Genomic DNA, 19,226 nt, shown 5'->3' with positions numbered 1-19,226 from the left:
ACTTAATATGCAAGTCTACATTACTATCCCTCCATAATACTATCCAGTGTACAGACCTTCCTCAAAAGCTGGTGTAGTGACACATGACTATCATCCCTGCAATGACGAAGCTAAGGCCAAAGAATTATGTGTGTGAGACTAGTCTGGTCTATACAGCAAACCCGTGTTTCTAGAAATAAACATAGGTTCTGTGGTCTACGTGGATAGGCCTCCCTCTTCTATATATTGGTACTACCAAGTTCAGGCTAGAGAAGCAGGGTACATGCTTCATCTCCTCCACATGTGAAACCACACTGGCTCCCCAACATCCTCTAAAGAAGAATGGGGACTTGCCAGCTTCTTTTTCTCTGAGAACCAACATGAACTTGGAGACTTTTCATATCATTTATTCATTTAGAGACAGGGTCTCCCTCTGCTGCACAGGCTTGACCTAGATTCCAGCCTTCCTAAGAACTGGCACCTGGCTCAACATCAATTGTGGTTTTTCTTTCATATGTACTATTAAAGAAATGAAGCCAGGGTCTCACTAGCCCAGCACTCTACCCCCGAGCTGTGCCACTGTGGTGGACTCCACACAGGAAACTCTAGTACTTGCCGCTGCTGCAATCACCTGTCCCACTTGATCTGTGCTACCACTGTGGGCCTTTCTGACACAACTGTCACGTTCCCAGTGCAAATTCAGAATTCAGTGTGTTCTGGTTTGACTCAGGTTCTGCCTTCTCTTTTGGTCCTTAGAGACGTTACCTGTTTCTTCTACAATATCTAACAGGAAAAACAAAACAAAATAAAAACAATCAAAGTGCAAAAACTTGACTCCAAAAACCAGCTTTACAAAACTGCCATCTAGCCGGGCAGTGGTGGCGCACGCCTTTAATCCCAGCACTTGGGAGGCAGAGGCAGGCGGATTTCTGAGTTCGAGGCCAGCCTGGTCTACAGAGTGAGTTCCAGGACAGCCAGGGCTACACAGAGAAACCCTGTCTCAAAAAACCAAAAAAAAAAAAAAAAAACCTGCCATCAAGTGTAAAAATGCAGGAGAAAACAAGACCTGACAGTCACCCTGCTATGCTGTGCATAGCTCTTCACATGGCACTCATGTCGTAACAGTAATTAAATGTTTAGTAATAAAGAACAAATGCACACACACACACCTTTCTTTAGGAAAATGGATTTGTGCTGTACTTTGTGTAGGACTAAAGATGACAGAACCCAGCACAAGAGGCTCTGGCCAGCACTATCTCTGCTTCCTTCACCTTGCCTTTACTGTCAGCAAAGAACACAGGGTCACTACCCACATCCTTCACCCAGGTGCTGGCATAGTAAATAATAAGCTCCCCTGTCAAAATCCTTTCCCACCACCCACAGGTTAGCTTTGGTTCTAAGTAAACACACAATAGTTCTATGATTCGGCTAAGGCCTGACTGATCTCCTCCACAGGAGCAGCCAGAGCCCACAGCTGGGTGTTTTCCAGCAAAGATGTCTCAGGGACCCTGTAACATGCACAATTTTCCTTAGCATGCTGACTGTGCTATGACTATGTACTTCTTTCTCTGGGAAGCATGTGCTTTTCTAAAGCCACATCTCACTTACCACCTCTAATACCTAGCACATGAGTGAGCAGCATCCCTACCAAACAAACAAGACACACACACACACCTGCACCCCCAGCAAATCAGATTCAAGGACAAACACTCTGTCCACAAACCTGAGCCGGCAGAAGGACCTGCTAGGGTGGGCATGTGGTCTGTGTGCACCTTGGTAATAGCAGGAGTTGCCTAGCACATGAGGACCAGGGATCAGGAAAACCCAGCTGCAGCAAAAGGTAAATATGGCCTAGTATTAAACCAGGACACACCCTAGAAAACATAAATTAAAACCTACAGTCCCAGCACCTGGGAGGCAGAGGCAGAGGCAGGAGGATTACCTGGAGTTCAACTAGGGCTACATAATAATACTTTCTCAAGAAACAAGCCAGAGTTGGTGGTACACACCCTGTAATCTGAGCACTTGGGAATCTGAGGCAAAAGATCAAGGTGAGTTCAAGACTAGCCTGGACTACATGGGAATGCCCTGGCACAGAAAACAAAGTAAGGGGCCGAAGAGATGGCTCAAATAAGAGCACTTGCTGCTCTTGCAAAGGACACAGCAATTCCCAACACCCTCATGGTGGTTCAGAGCCATCCTTAACTTCAATACCATGGGCTCTGATGCCTTCTTCTGACCTCCTTGGGTACCTGGCATGTGATTGGTAAGTGGTACACAGACCCACATGTAGGTATAATACTAATACACATAAAATTTTTTTAAAAAACAAAATCCTAACCCTAACACTGTCACAGCCAGTGTTTACGGATGTCAGAGTAGCCAGATCTCTCTCAGTAGCCAACCAGATGCTGATGGATGGTGATAAACCATTTGGCAAGATACCATGTTACAGTCTTAAAGTCTTAAAACTGAGACAGCTGTCCTAGGAGGTTTTGAAAGCCATGTCCTACTTCTAGGATACCATTCAATTCCTCCTCCTTTTTACAGGTACATGCTGTTGAGCTAAAATGTCACTGTAAGGCCCTGGTGGCAACAGAAAGGCCCCTCCTCCCCATGTGGAGTTCTGGCCTTTTGCATTCTACAGAGCTGAAGTTTCAGTATTAGAGCTAGCTGGGCAGTGGCTAAAGAACAATTCTAGCCATTTGGGAGGAGATACAGCTGGAGATCAAAAGTTAGCCTCTATCTGCACCCCACCCCCCAAAGCAAGTGACCAATAAACATAGTGTCTATCCCAAGGCTCAAGGGTCATACCTGAAGCCACAGAGATTCAACCCCCTTTCTTCCTTCCTGAGCAGGGCTCTATCAGATATGTGGAGGTTGTCTAAGCCAGATTTCTATTCCATAGACACCAGTCCCTAGCACTCACCTGGCCTCAGGGTCCAGGACACGGGTCCTACCATGCCGCCATGGCCACAGTTCTGTCAAAAGGCAACTTATGTGGATATACTGGCTCAATGTGATGGGCAACCTAAACCAAAAGACAAAAAAACACAACCATCCATAGGAATAGTGAACTCTGCCATTGCTGCCCTCCACAACAGGAGCCCAGAGAAGCAAATCAATTTCTAAGGCCTAGTGGACATGGAGTAACCTGTGAACAACATCCCAGACCTATCTTCAAAGCTCTCAACAAAAGCATGACAACAACACTAAGTAACAGGCTGTTTTAGTCAGAGTTTCTATTCCTGCACAAACATCATGACCAAGAAGCAAGTTGTGGAAGAAAGGGTTTATTCAGCTTACACTTCCAAGTTGCTGTTCATCACTAAAGTCAGGACTGGAACTCAAGCAGGTCAGGAAGCAGGAGCTGATGCAGAGGCCATGGAGGGATGTTACTTACTGGCTTGCTTCCCCTGCCTTGCTCAGCTTGTATTCTTATAGAACCCAAGACTACCAGCCCAGGGATGGCATCACCCACAATGGGTCCCCCTTTATCACTAATTGAGAAAATGTCTTACAGCTGGATCTCATGAAGGTATTTCCTCAACTGAGGCTCCTTTCTGTGATTAACTCCAGCTTGTGTCAAGTTGACACACAAAACCAGCCAGTACACAGGCCAAGTGCAGACAGTTCTCATTTATCACCCAGAACACACAGTAAATGCTTGAAGGGCCTTCCCCACAGCTAGCCAGGAGTAACAGAATGGTTAAGACCAAGCTGACACAGGTGCTGATCTAATGTGGGGATGGCCTCAGGGCAGACCCCATTTTATAAACAGAGACATGATACATCAGATACTCAGGAAACCTGTCCAGCACAGAGACCAGTGGGGTCCCCTGCTCTGAACCACCACCAGTGCAGAAGTACAGGCTTATCCCTGAGGATAAGGAGGGCACAAGTGCCCAGAGAAGAGACTATCTGCTATATAGATAAGACATATGGCTGAAGAAGTCAAGGTCCATTGGCAGAGTGGCTCCATGACAAGCCCCAGAGTCTGTGGTGTCAGGATGGGTCCCACTTTCAAAATTTTATGTACCTGGATTGCCCAGTGTCAATACCACCTCTGTTCTCTTTGTGTCCATACAACTGCCAGGAAAACATACTAGTAAGAAACTGGCTTTGTTGTTTTTAAAGGAATGGCTCAGCAGTACTCTTGTAGAGAACTAGGGTTCAGTTCCTAGCACCCACATGGTACACATATACAAGAAAAACACCCACATACACTTTTACAAAGAAAGCCTCTTTCTGTTTAGTTTTCAGTTTATAATACAAGATCTCACCATATAACTCTGGCTGATCTAGAACTTGGAGGTCTGCCTGTCTCTGCTTCCCAAATGCTGGGATTAAAAGCACACACAACCATGCTCACCAAGAAATCTTTCTTTTCAAACTTGGTTCAGTAATTTGTGACTCATGGGTGAAATAAATACTCTCATAGGAAAACTTGCCTAGTAAGCCAGAAGTGAATGCCAGAGAGACCTTTGGATATCACGGAGCACGAGGCTCCTCCCATATAAAGGCCCTTGCCATAGACACTACCAGGGCCTTCCAGCTCAGTGAAGACTGGGAAATCCAACAAATGCTATTAACCTTCACAAGCAAGTGAAGCTTGTTCAAGCTTCTCAGCCAGAGGCAGGAAACCCTAGTATAGGTGCCCAAACACCTGTCCCTTCTCAGGATCAAGGCCAGCACTAATAGACCCCACCCTGTGATGACTTCAACTTTACCACGGAATAAAAACAACAATTTCTGTAGAAACCACCTTTGGGTTTGAGTCTCAACTTGCTCCCAGGCTAGCAATATGCAGCCTGATCATGTCTCCCAGTTAGTGGCCAAAGCCCACACCTCCAGTTTACAGTCCCACGCCCAGGAAAGAAAGCAGTGAAATTGCATATAGAGGTCAGAGGACAACTTTCAAAAGCTGGTTTTTCCCTTCCACTATGTAGGTTTTAAGTATTAAATTCAGGTTGAGTGGTCAGGTAAACCTTACTGGCTAAGTCATCTTGCCAACCCTTGCTTATATGTTCTCAATTTGTGATGTTAGCAAGACCCTGGCCTGGGTCAGTCACAAAGTCACAAAGTCAGCTGTTTCCAGACACACATCAGTCAGAAGTGAAGACTACAACAGAATCTGTTTACAACAGCATGAAAACATGATGCAGAAGGGAGAGAGAGAGAGAAAAAAAAAAAACAAAAACCTAAAGTCATGTTAGAATGGCACTCACCTAAGACTGAGACAGGAAGATGGTGTGACTCTAGAACAAGACAGATTTTGTCTCAAAACAAACAAAAACCACAGAGCTGGGCTGTAACTTTGGCAGAGGGCTTGCCTAGCAGGAATCAAGCCTGGGTTCCATCTCCAACATCAGAAAAGTAAAGAAAACAAATGGAAAGAAATCCCTTATTCATGGTTAGGAGGTACAAATTCTCTTCCCAACTGACCTACAAATACAATGAATCTGCTATCATAAACCCAAGGCAGAGGGTGGGCACATACTTGTGGTTCAAGTGCTTATCATATAATCGTGAGGCCTCACAGCCTATAAAGAAGCTGGATATGGTAGCATACTCTTATACTCTCAGAGTGGAGATCAGAGGTATACACTACCCCCCCCCCAACTCAATTCTGCTAGTTCTGATATTAAATATGTCTGGAATTTCAGCCACTTCTCTAAATGGCCACACTGTCCTCTCTGCTAAGGTGAGGTTTGTTTCTGAACTGGGTTCCTTATTTCAAGAAGCCTCTGGACAAGCAGGATAGCTCAATAGGTAAAGGCACTGACTACCACGTCCGAGAACCTGACTTCAATCCCCTAGAGTCACATGGTCAATAGAACCGACTCTCACAAGTTGACCACCCACCATATACACACACACACACACACACACACACACACACACACACACACACCATGTACATTCTTAATCCATCTATCAATGTATTAACAGTTGACTGGACTCAAAGCATCATACATACCCAAAAGGCCAGCCAGCCCAGTGCCCATCCACCCAAATAAATCTCATTTTTGGATTTCTGTCCCAGCCTTATATTCCAAATACCCTCCCACTGTGGACATTTCACATCTAAAACAAAACCTCTGCAAAGATGGATCTCAAATCCAGGTCATCAAGAGGGATGCCTGCACCTGCAGTCACAGCCACACAGGAGGCTGAGGCAAGATTGTCTGAGCCAACAATAGACTAGCTCCAAAATAACAAAAATAAACACCAATTCCCCACTCTAAACTGAGACAGACAAAAAAAAAAGAAGAAAAAAAAAAAAAAAAAAAAAAAAAAAAAAAAAGAAAAACAAAAAGAAAAAGAAAAAGAAAAAAACCAAACCTACAAGGCCACTGTGACACTTAAAAGTCTAAGAAAGGCTTAATCCACATAGCCTCACCACACCCAGAAAACTCTACCCTGGAGAAGTGCTTAAATTTACTAGCATATTCTGTTGCCTCCGGCTGTACCTGCTAGTGGCCCCCAACCCAGCCTGTTCCAAAGTTTCCTAGGAAGGCACCCTCAGCCCACCTCTACCCAGCATATCGCCAGTGTCTGTGGACCTTCCCACCAAGCAGTAAGGCACAGGCTACGTGATCAGATTCTGCTTAGCTTCGATTCAGAAACCTAGAGCGTGTGACACACAGCTAGCGCTGTACGTCTGTACTTGAGTAATAGGGCTGGGATGCAGGAGTCAGTCTGGGGAGCCCAGTGCAGCAGCCCCTCCAGTCAGTCAATGTGACTCTCACAAGAAACGAGCAGAGATCTAGCAGAACCCTCTTAGCATTCCCACAACAAGGAGCATTTCTTGAAACTAAATAATCATGTGATTACCACTGCATCTCACTAACTGGGTTCAGAAAGCTTTGCTGGTTTTTATGCCAAACTCATACATTTAAAACAATATCAAGTAACCCTTAAGTGCACAATTACCAGCTCATGGGAGACTCTTTACCTCCCCTGATAAATCATTACGTTTTAGCTTTGACCCTGCACCTGGGTCCTCCACTCACACATACACCCTTCTCCTGTAACCCACCCTGACCTTGTGTCCTACTTGGAGAGAAACCACACTGACAGGATGATAGCCAAGGGAGCCACAGTCATGAAATCAAGCCTTGTCACTGTGACTGCCCCATCTTTTGTTGTCACTTGATCCTCTGGGGCAAGGCCTGGAGGATGCTCTTTTTAATTCCAGGATGAAGGCAGAAGTAAGAGCCCGCTAGGTTACTGGGCCAACAACACAGGAGGCAACACAGGTGTTTGAAGACATTGGCAATAATTGACAGGAAGGGCTGGCTATATATACTACACTCCTGGGCCTGGACCTGCATGAATCCAGCACCTACTCTCTGTCCACCACCTGCCTTCACTGACACCTGTAAAATCTGTAACCAAACATCTGCCACATTGGCCTCTGTGTCCTCCTGACAGATCCAAGAACCCAGCACTTCTCGTTGCTCCTGTCTCTGACCCTTCCAAACCGAGTGCACCTGCCCTGCACAAACCCAGCATCTACCCACTTCACAAAGCTCACCTGGACTCTGTCTAGGAGTAGAACTCATAACACCAAGGCAGGGACTAGTAGAACACCAAAGGAAGCACCATAGTGCTGGCAGGTGGAGAAGGATTAGGTCAGACCAAAGACTCAAGTCTTTCCCTTTTTTTTTTTTTGAGACAGATAGACAAGATACACACACTCCCACTCACAACTCAAAGATCAGCCTCTCAAGTGCTAGGATTAAAATATGTGCCACCATACCCAGCAACATAAAATCATAATTCTTTTCTCATTTTGCTTTTCAAGACATGGTGTCTCTGTGTAGCCCTGGCTGTCTGGGAACTCATTCTGTAGACCAGGTTGGTCTCAAATTCACAGAGATCTGCCTGCCTCTGAAGTGCTGGGATTAAAGGTGTGCTGTACCACCACCACTACCTGGCTGAGGCTTCACAATTCTTAATGTAGCCCTGGTAGCCTAGAACTCGGAGTTCCAGTTCCTCCCAGTGCAGGCAATATGCACACTAAGTATGTGCTCTATTGCTAAGTTCTGCTCCAGCTTACATTCAGTTCCAATTTGGGGATCAGCACCCTAATGCCTGCTACCCACATTCAAGCAAATAGTTCTCCTGGGACACAGCCACAACCAATGTATGTCTGTGTCTACCTACAATGACAGAGCTGAGCAGTGGTGATACCCAACAGAGTAAAACCAAAAGCACTATCTCAATGGTAATGAGGAACCTCACTTCTAAGGGCTAGCAAGGAGCACTTTGGAGCTGTTCAGGAGAGGAGCAGAGGGATCCCAGCCACAACAGCACAGGGCATAGCTTGGGCTCCAGCTCCAGGTCTTCCCCAGGGAACCAGAGCAATGCTACTCTCCCTAGGGCAAAAGGCCTTGTTAACCATGTCCCCAGGGAGCAGACACATATCAGACTAAACAGACTAGAGACTTAGAGAAACAGTCCCAGGAAAGCAAAGGAGCCAAGGGGGAAACTGGCCATTCAGCCCATCCCCCTGGCAACCAAAGCTAGCACTAGGAGATGAGAATGGTACTGAGTCCTGTCCACCATCTCAAGTCCTAGCACCCTGTCTCATCTTGTCCTCCCCTTACCTATGGTAATAAAGGCCATGATGGAGGACGAATCATCTCCTCACGATGAGCCAACACAGCCTCCCTAATATCCCTGAAGATGGACGGGTAGACAGACAGACAGACAGACAGACAGACAGACAGACACACACTCTCACAGTATCTTATTATGGTTTGAATATGTGCATGCACTTACACACACATCATGACTCCAGTAAGCATGTCTCTCCCCTACTTGTTCCTCATACCTGCCCACCTGTCTGCCCAGGTCCCTGCCATGCAAAGACTAGAAGCCTCTTTTCCTTTTGCCACTTCTGGTGCAAGTCCCTGTCACTTAAGCAAGCATTCCCCAACCAACACACCCAGACAAGTTAAATAGATTGGGATGTGGCAACAGTTAGGACCATGTCCTGTCCCCCCCCTACACTGTTGTCAGCACCTACAAACAATGTTTCCATCACAAACTTGGGGCAAAATCAGTCATAAACACAAACTCTTAGTCTTTCCTCAGAATCCAAGCCTAGGAGGCAGCCATGTGGGCCCCAGCCCCCAGCATGAGCTGGGCGTCCCAGAGAGCAGCTGTTGCTTCAGCCTCTCTCACAGCTGAAGATCCCAGAGGCCCAGCCTTGAGTCTAGAAAAGCCTCCTCCCTGTGACTGCTGGGAACTCACTGCTGTCTTGGTACTGGTGGTTGGCATAATGTACACACACCCCTTTTGTTTTTCTCTCTGCAATGCAAGAAATGGACCCTAGAACCTCTGCTCTGCAAGGCAGGCAAGTGGTCCCTACCGAGCCCCTAACCAACACCCTCCCTTCTCACTGCAGAGGTTCCGTATCCCACCCAGTGTCTCACAGACCAGGCAGCAGGAACCTTCACCACACTCTCCTCCCCTACTAGCCATAATGAAGGTTCAAACACGCTTTTGGCCAGTTGTGGCTCTCAATGACCCACGGCTCTCTGAAAAAACCCACCTCCCTCTTGAAGCCCCCTCAGTACTGTGCTGTGAACCAAGTGACAGCCTCTGCTCCAGGCAGGACCTCCACAGGAAACCACTACTACCTCTTCCTTTGGCTATTGTGATTTAAGGCCAGTACTCAAAACGTCTCAGCTCCTGTGTGGATGTGGATGCTCCTCCCAACGACCAAGCAAATGGTGGGGACTGCACACACCCACACGCTGAAATGTACGGAGGCCAAGGTCTGTGGGCCTCAGAAAGGTCTGAAGTGCTCAGCACTGAGATGCTTGGTTATGTGAAAAGCTTGTCAGACACCTGAAGGAAGTGTGACAAGAAAAAAGAGGAAATGGCTTCTTTGCTGGGAAGCTGGGACTGCTCACCTGTGATAACTCCTTTTTTTCCCCACCCCTTTCCTGGCATGAGGTTCTCAAAGTCCTCAAGACCTCCAAAGTGCCCATGTCATGAAAGAGGCTCACGTGCTGGCTAGTGATAAGTTAGCTGCCCACTCAATCCCTGGGTGGGAAAGCAAAGAGAAGGGCTAGTGGGTCCCAGTACCAAAAATACCAACACCTGAGCCTCTGTCCTAACGTTCCAAAAGCATCCATAGGCCTTGCACTCTGGAAGCCTCCAGACAACAGGACACAGGAAGTTCCTGGAGTGTGGTTGCCTGGTGAGCCCTGAAGCTCCTTCTCAACATTGCAACACCCATACTGAAGAGGAACATGTCTTCCTGAGTTCTAAAAGCTGCCGGAGGAGGGACCTAGGAACCTAGACTGATAAACAATCATCAGAAACCCAGGAGAGCAACACTGGGCAACAAAGAGGGGAGCAGCCTTGAGAATAATAAGCCTTAGCCCTGTGGGAGCAAACACCACCTCCAGGGAGCTGTTGTGGGCAGAGAGCTGAATTACAGGATGTCCTGCTGGTGTGTGCTGCTCAAGGGCCACAAGTTGAGGTCACTAAGGACTCAGCCTGAAATGTGGGGACAGTTTTCCCTGACTGCCCTCTGCAAGAACACCTCAGTATGTAACATACTTCCAACTACCAGACACACTGACAAACAGCTATGGAAAAAAAGATGAATACCTGTGACCCCCCCCCAAGAAGAGCAGTTGGAAGACCTAAGACTCTCCCCAATATGTCCTGGTGGTTTCAGGGGCTCCAGGAGGGTCACCCCACCAAGCTGGAGGAAGTGTATCTAGGTCCTGCCCCTACAGGAGCTAAAGAAACACCAAGGAACTTCTGTGCTCCAACACTCTACCTACCAGATGATGTCACAATGAACCTTCTAGAGCAACAAGCATTTCTCTAAATCCCCTAGCAGCTGACACAAGTCAGGCCTTCAATGTATATGCCTTAGTCTCTTTCTAAACTAACCCTGGCAGACAGATCCATGTTCTCATAGTTACAGATTATTTTTTGAGGTCATATTTTTTTGTGCAGTAAACGCACACAAGGTAAAATTCTTCACTTTCCCCACTTCAGAGACTTACTATAGTCCAAATTGGTCTCAAATCCACAGTATGAAGATTACTCTGCTTAGCCTGGTAACCAAGCCAGGCTTATCGTGACCATTCTTAAATGTGTGATTTAGCATTATTAAAAATGTTTACCCGAGGGCCAGGTGATAGTGTGGTACAACCCTTTCACCCCAGCACTGGGAAGGCAAAGGCTGTAAGAAAGCTGAGTTGGAGGAGAGTCTGCTCTACAGAATGAGTCCAGGACAGCCAGGGTTACACAGAGAAACAACTGTCTTGAACATCCACCCAAAAGAAGTTTACATGGGCCAGTTACATGGCTCAGCAGATAAAGGTTGCCAAGCTTGACAACTGAGTTCAACCTCCATGACCCACAACACCTGAAAGATGTCTTCTAAACTCCTCCCATGTCCACATTTAATGAAGTATAAAAACTGAAGAGTAAAAAAATACTACCATAGTGTAAAAAACTCCTCCCATGTCCACATTTAATGAAGTATAAAAACTGAAGAGTAAAAAAATACTACCATAGTGTACAGAACTTGTAAAAGTGAAACTCCTCACCTACTGCTTGTCTCTGGGCCAGTCTCTGGCATCTATCACTGCCTTCTATTTGCATAAACAGCTTTATTCTAGGGAGCTTCTGGGGAGTGGGGAAATCACACAGCTTGTATCCTTGGGGTCTGAGCCATGTCACATGATTTCAAGGTTATGCTACTTGTGTCACTGAACCCTCCTGAACCATGCATGCACAGGGATGTCACCGTGCAAAGCAGGGCCTAGGACCCATTTCTTATCAGATCATAGCCCAGACAAGCTCCAGCATCAACCAGTCCCTGCAACTTCCCAAACGCATGGCAGAAAAAGGTCCAGGAAAGCCTGTGGCTGATGTCCTAAGAGCATTGCCCAAGCACCTTGGACCTTGCCTTCCTAGACAGCCCTGGCTTACCACAGCATTCCAATTCCCTGGGAACACACCTGTTCCAGCCTCACCTTACAGCACAAGCAAGATACAGCACAAGCAAGGGAAGTCCAGGATACCAGCAAGGAGAATAGAGAACCACTTCTTCTTGGTCACACTCTTCCCTTAAATGGAAACCTGAGCACTCCAAATCTCCCAGAAGCCTGTGTACAAAATGTTCCACTAGACAGAGGGCCAGCTCCCAGCACATCTAACTTCATGTAAAGGGCACAAAACAAACAGGTTCCCCATCAACTGATACCAGGGAGAAGGAAAACAGGAGCCTCACAATGCCCATCCTCAATCTGGAATCCTGAGCACCAAGGCAGCCTATCCCATAGGCAGAGTCCAGCATGGAGGGTGTGTGGAAAACTCTGAACAGAGACTGTTTGAGAGTCCCCTGCCTGTACTGCGTTCTGGTGCTGGTTGTGATTGTCCTTTCAGGTAAGAAAGGTTCAGAGGAAGAGCCAGACATGGTGATGCTACCTAGCAATGAAGCACTCAGCAGACTTCCATTAGTTCAGAGGCACTGCCTGAACTAGAGTAAAACCTTGTCTTCACATTTTCCTATTTTATGGGTATTTTGCCTGCCTATATGCCATGTGTGTGCCTGATGACCAATGAGGTTAAGAGCGTTTTTCAGACACCACAAGGACACTGGAATCAAACCCAGGTATTCTGCCAAAAACAGCCAAGACTCTTAAAGTTACTGAACCATCTCTCCAGGTCCTATCTTAAAGTAAAAATAAAGCCAACCACAGTGGTGCATTTCTGGGAATCTGAGTCTTGAAGAAAGGAAGAGAGGCAGGCACAAGCTAGCAGAGTGTGGTGGCATAGACCTTTATTTATTTTATGCATGGGTACACTGTCACTGTCTTCAGACACACCATAAGAGGGAATCAGATCCCATTACATATGGCTGTAAGCCACCATATCGTTTCTGGGAATTAAACTCAGATCTTCCTTGAGAGTAGTCAGTGCTCTTAACCACTGAACCATCTCTCCAGCCCCCAGCAGACCTTTAATAATAGCACAAGAGGCTGAAGCAGGTGGACCTCTCTGAGTTCAAGCCAGAGATGCACAGTGAGAAGCTGGAGAGAGAAAGAAGGGAGGGAGGGCTTGTGATAAAGGTTTAATCAGTGAGCAGTCAATCAACAATTCAACTCAGAATCAGGTGAAGTGCTGCTAAGCAGACTGGAGGGTCCTTGAGGCTCACTAGCCAGCAGTCAGCCAAGTCAGAGCTACAGGCTCAGCAAGCAAACCTGTCTTAAAACCAAAGGTGAGGCCCACAAGATGACACGTAGGCAAAGGCACTAGCCACGCCTGTCACCCTGAGTTTAAGCCCTGTAACCTGCATGATGGAGGGTGAACCAACTTCAGCAAGTTGTCCTCTGTCCTTTCACATGTGTAAATGTGGCAACACACACATTTATTAGTTTAAAGATTCTTTTTTTTTAAAGGCAAGGTCTCACTATGTAGCTCTGGCTGCCCTGGAACTCAGAGATCCTCCTGCCTCTGCCTTATGAGTGCTGGGATTAAAGGAGTGTGCCACCACACCCACCCAAAAAAACGTCTTTAAGATGAGGCAGAATTTTAAAAGACAATCATGTCTCTGGCCTCCATGTGCATGTGCAAACTGCCTCACACACCCACCCACAATCTTTATTTAAAAGTACATTTATTTACTCATTTATTTTTAAGGCAGGGTGGTTGATATATAGCCCCGAATGGCCTGAAACTCACTATTGATAGATGAGACTGGCATTAAACACACAAAGATCCATCTGTCTCTGCTTCCCTATGCACATCTATTTTATTTTTATTTTATGTGTATGGCTGTTGTGCTTGTATGTCAGTGTGCCACATGTTTCTGGTGCCCACAGATGCCAACGAGGGCATCAGATCTCATGAAAGTAGTGTTACAGATGGTTGTGAACCACCATGTAGCTGTTGGAAACCAAACCCAAGAGCTGTGTAAGAAAAGTAGCCAGAGCCCTTAACCACTTAACCACCTCTCCAGTCGCCTGGGATCCCCTTCGTTATATTTCTGTATGGGAGCATGCATGAGGAGGCCACAGGACAACTTCTCTCCTTTTACTATGTGGGACCCAGGAATTAACTCAAGCACCTTTACCTACCAAGTCACTTCATTGTCCCACAAAAGTTTAAAAAAAAAAAAAAAAGCATGTCAAACTCAAGATGGCCGCAGGGAAATCTGCAGTCTAGAGTAAGAATAAGATTGTTCCCATTTAACCCCCACCTCTAGAAAAATGATCTTAGCACCTTCACATTCCCAGGTGAGAGAAGCTGTTACCTGTGAGTAGCTGGACAGATCTGCACCCTCAGGAACCTCTGCTAACTCCAATCTCAAATATCCATCAGTTTGGCAACGCAAGACAATAAACAAGTAATTAAGGTCTACATGCTAACAGACCGTTAAGGTGATCCCCATAACCAGAATCAAGGGCTGCCAGCATCACTAATCTGGTACCTAGGAGGTACCAGCAAAACCCACTCACCATTAGAAAGCACTGCCATCACGACCCTCAAAGTCTCCATCACTGTTACTCTTTCACATTAGGTACCACCCTTGATATCACACTTGACAGGTGAGAAACCTGAAGCTAACAAGTCAGAGCCACTGCCCAGGTCTCTCAGGTGTGGACAGTGGTACAGAGAGTGGCACTTGAAGATCTAAGTTCTACTCATGATTTTGATGGGACTCCAGCCCCAGGCTCTCCATAGCCCAGGCCTGGGGGCTCAGGCAGACTCGGGGACTGCTACAGATCAATCCTCACCTTTTTTCAAATCCATGGTGAGTCCCAGAAGCACAGTCAACCACAACCACCAGCCCCTGTTGACAAAACACTAACTGCCTGCCAGCCTACAAGCAGAAAGCGGGAATCTGGAGACGTACAGACAAATCCCAGGCTGGTTCATCTCTACCAGGTAACACATACATACAGCTCAAGACGGCACAAAAGCCAATTAAGGTCACACAAAGTATGTGTGCAGCCAAGAGTGGTAGGAAACTGAGGCAAGAGAATCCAAAGTTTAAAACCAGCCTGAACTACACAGGAAGATCCTGTTTCAAGAGAGAAAAACGCTGTACTCAGAGAACTTCTAAGGGTAAGTGGTCACCAGAGCATAACTCATCCTAGCCTCACTCCCACCCAGCCTCCACCAGGACCCTGACAGAGACCTGGTCATCACTTACATGTTAAGCCATTTTAACTCAAATCTCCTACCTACAACCACATCCCTTTCCCACTTTCAAGCCAGTATCCTGAGAAGAACACCCATTTTTCCTCTCAAGTCTGCCAGAAGAGCTAAAACTCAAAACCATCTGAGCAGTTCATGAAACCATCACAAAAGCTACTAGATAACATGTTTCAGAGAAATTTTCCTGTATATGTACACACATAATGCCTAAGTGTGTGAATTCAGACACAGAAGTGCCATGTCTTGCATGTGAAGGTCAGAGATGACGTCAGTCCTCACCTTCCATCTCAAGGCAGCTCCTGTTACTGTTGCTGATGGCAGGCTAACTGGCTGTGTGAACTAGGAGTCTTTCCTGTCTCCATCTCATCACCCTAGAGTAAATGTTGGGGTTACAGAATTTGTTCCTGCTGAGAATTCAAACTCAGGTCATCATGCTTGGATAGCAAGCACTTCACCCACTGGTTCATCTCTCCAGTCCCCAGATTCTCTTACATGCCCTGTGTGTGCACTGGAAGAAAAGCCTAGTGCTCTTAATTCTGAGCCATCTCTCTAGCCCTGCCCCACCCGCTCTATGAAGCTGTGCATGTGCCAAAGAACAACTTGTAGGCGTCAGTTCTCTCCTTCCACCATGCAGGTCCCAGGCATGGGACTCAGGTTGACAGGTTTGGCTGCAAGCATCATCATACAGCTCCTTCCCTGAGTCTTTCTGGAAAAGGCTCCAAAACTCAAATTGGATACCAGATACAATGGCTTACGCAGGAAAAGTTTGAGCCCAGTCTGGGCCATGAAGAGACCCTGTATAAAAGGCCAGGTCAGATGTAGTAACCCACACCTGTCATCCCAATCTGAGATATGGAAGCAGGAGATCTAGAGGCCAATCAATGCTAGCCTTGACTACACAGCAAGTGCCAGGTCAGTCTAGGCTACATGAGACCTGTCTCAAAAAAAGTAATTACATAAATCAAAACTTAAAATCCTCTAAGCTTGAAAAGCCGCAGAACCCAGAACACATGCGCTCTCAACCAACTCTTAAGGGCTCTAGCCTCTTCCTAGACCCTGGACTTGCTGGAAAGCTTTTTTCCCAGCTAAGGTTAGGGGCTAGGTCCTTCTAATTTGACAGAAAAACTGAGCAGGCTGTTCCTGCACATGCAAGAGACCTGCCATAACTTTCTCACAACTCTCCCACATTCTCACTTGCACTACTGTCTAGGGAGGAATAATGACTGCAGACTAGACTCCAAACACACCTTCTCCAGGGTCAGATTCACTCCTTGAGCTCACAGAGAACAGATGGCCACATGGTCTCACCACATTTCCACTCAGGGCAACAAAGGAGGAAAAGGCCACCCAGAATTATGGGCTATCTCATTCACAGCTAGCCCCTTCAAGACCCAGGTCTTCCTCCCTCTGCCTAACTACCAGTTCTGCACCCTCTAAAACTCAGACTCAGTCTTGGGATCTGTATTACCCTCCAGTCCCCACTCAAGTACCATCCCAAATAGCTTCTCACTGACCTTCCTGTCTCAGGGCACTCTGTTACGCCTCTTCCCTTTCCCCAGCTCACTGGCCTCCAAGGCCAAGTAAGGGCATCTTTACTAGCTCTGGCACTGCAGAGCCCGGGAGATACTCCCAACAGTTGTCAAGCAACAAACTCCTTAGTCTCTGACTCTAGTTAACCACCACCAATCTGCCCAAGGTATCTGATTCCTATTTTCTTTTATTTAAGCAGACAAACCCAAGGACATGGGAGTACCAATTTGTCTTCACTAATGGTCTTTCCTTCCCCGGGGCTTCCCTGCACAGAAGCCCACATTGTCCTGTGCAGGTACACTTCAGGTTCTCCTGTGTAAATGCTCAGCAATGACCTAACAGCCTGTGCTTCCCAACGCCTGCCCATTACACTGTCCATAAACCCTAGGTCCGGAGGATGAAGGGGCTACTCCACCACTCCTAAGAAACCATATCCCTGCCTAGGGATAGTGGGAGAGGGTAGCACAGAGACGCTGGAGTAATCAGAGGCTTCTCATAGCTCAGAAAAGTACTGGGACATACTTGTCTTCCTATCATCTATCCCAACCTGCCAGCTTAGAAGCTCTGTTCAGAGACTCCCATCTTGCTCTCCACCCAGTTACGTCCAGTGGGGTGAAAAGTCTGAGCCATGCTACACTCCAGGACCAGAACGGTAGCTTAGGCTTTCATATGTCCATGGAATTTTTGTTTTTCTTTTGAGGTGTTGAATCTCAGAGCTCATGTGTGCTAGGGAAGTGCTCTCTCCTTAGCTTCTGGATAAACTCTTCCTAACATGCATGAAGCCTTGGATTCCACACCTGCGCCCCCCCCCCCCAATATCTTTTAAAACATCCAACAGTGGCCTCAGACTCACGAGTCTCACTGATGACCATGAGCAAATTGTTGTCCTTCCTGCTTCTTCAGTTAAATCATGATAACATACAGGAAGCTCCCATCACTGCCAAAAAGAAGCAGCCTCTAGGCCAACTCACTCCACAAGCTCCTTCCCTGGGGCCACCTGTCTTTGTTGCTTTCTATCTCTGGAGAGAGAAAACCTCTCTGCACTCCCTACAATCTCTAGTATCAGAAGAGTCACCTTCCCAATCCCAAACCAAGAGCCTGTCTTCCCTAGAACCCCTGGAGCCCCTTGGCTCCATCTCTTTTGTGACACCACAAGGAGTACCCCAGTAACCACAATGGACTTTTCCAAACATAAAAGCCATACAAGAGGGGCAGCCTGACATGCAGCATACACAGGGCCTGGGGCTCTAACTCTGGCACAGATTAGGGGAATTATGCAAGACACTGAGCCCTCTGGCAACATCACCCTCAGCAGGATGTGCCAAGCTTACCTCCCCCCTGGACAGGCTTGGGCATTGTCAAAGCTGCTGTGGGGCTGACAGGTATTCTGCTTGCTGCTTGCTCCCCACTGCCAGGGCTAATTCTGGACCCCAAGTGTGCCTACAGTTAGGCACATTTACTTTTTTGGTTTGGCTTTGTTTTGTTTGTTTTTCCAGACAGGGTTTCTCTGTGTTACAGCCCTGGCTGTCCTGGAACTCGCTCTGAAGACCAGGCTGGCCTCGAACTCACCACCACCTGGCTGGCTCACATTTACTTCCTTAATGAGACAAGGAAGCACTGCTTAAAGCTTTAAGCCATCCACCCACTGAATTTCTGGGACAGGAAGCCCTGAGATTCCTGAAGCAGCCCTGCATCACTTCCTCCTTACATCCTGCCCTCTTCTCAGCAGAGACCCACAATGACCTCAAGTTCAAAAGCAGACACAGCCAGGAGAAAGCAAACTGGCCAGTGGACCTATATAAACAAACTGAGCAAACCTAAAACAAATGACAGGTCAGACAAACTGGCCAGGAATACTCTAGGAGGAGCCAGCTGCCAAGCTCCTTCCTACTACAAGTCAATGGTGGGAAGTCTCTCTCCCTTTGGGCCTTAGTTTCCAGTTTGTGCCATGAAGAGTCTCCTGGCTCGCACTGAAGTAATGGTGTTCAGCAGAGCAGAGCACAAAAGAAAGCCCACAGGGGATGCTATTATCTGTCTGCTACCCAAAAAGCTATTTAAAAAAAAAAATGTGTGTGTGTATGTGTGTGTGCACACACCCGTGCATGCACGCCTGCACCCCAATACAGGTGGATACCCAAAATGCATGTGTGGAGGTAAGGGACAACCTCAGGTTTCATTCCTTATCTTCCACTTGGAGATAGTGTCCTATCCAAGTGTCCAGTGCTATGTTCAGTAGGATGGCTAACCCTTGAGTCTCCCAGAATTCTCCCATATTCACTACCATCTCTGTAGGAACATTAGGATTACAGGTGCATGCTGTGTCCAGCTTTATCCACTGAGCTATCTCCTTATGCCCAAAAAGGCACTCTATTTCGCTGTGGCTCTAGGCCCAGGGAGGGCCTGAAGCATGCTAGTACCATTAATCACCTCCCTTGGCCTAACAGTTCCATTTCTAATGAAATGGCCTGACAAATATAATCACAATGACCCTCATACTCAGGACCTAA

General features: G+C 47.0%; 1 protein-coding gene across 7 annotated transcripts in view; it reads right to left on the bottom strand.

The window, feature by feature from the left end:
* Gatad2a (GATA zinc finger domain containing 2A) overlaps positions 1-19,226 on the bottom strand; it is an 89,665-nt gene that overhangs the window by 42,472 nt on the left and 27,967 nt on the right. For 5 of the 7 annotated variants that reach the window (XM_034520369.2, XM_076914352.1, XM_076914350.1 and 2 more), the window contains one exon: positions 2,909-3,010. The exons of the other annotated variants lie outside the window; for them this stretch is intronic. The gene's annotated coding sequence lies outside the window, so the exon portion shown is untranslated. Of the gene's footprint in view, positions 1-2,908; positions 3,011-19,226 lie in introns of those variants that run through there. 7 annotated transcript variants of the gene reach the window in all.

Source organism: Arvicanthis niloticus, chromosome 16 (genome assembly GCF_011762505.2).
Source record: "Arvicanthis niloticus isolate mArvNil1 chromosome 16, mArvNil1.pat.X, whole genome shotgun sequence".
NCBI lineage: Eukaryota > Metazoa > Chordata > Mammalia > Rodentia > Muridae > Arvicanthis > Arvicanthis niloticus.
This window is presented reverse-complemented; position numbering and strand designations above follow the sequence as displayed.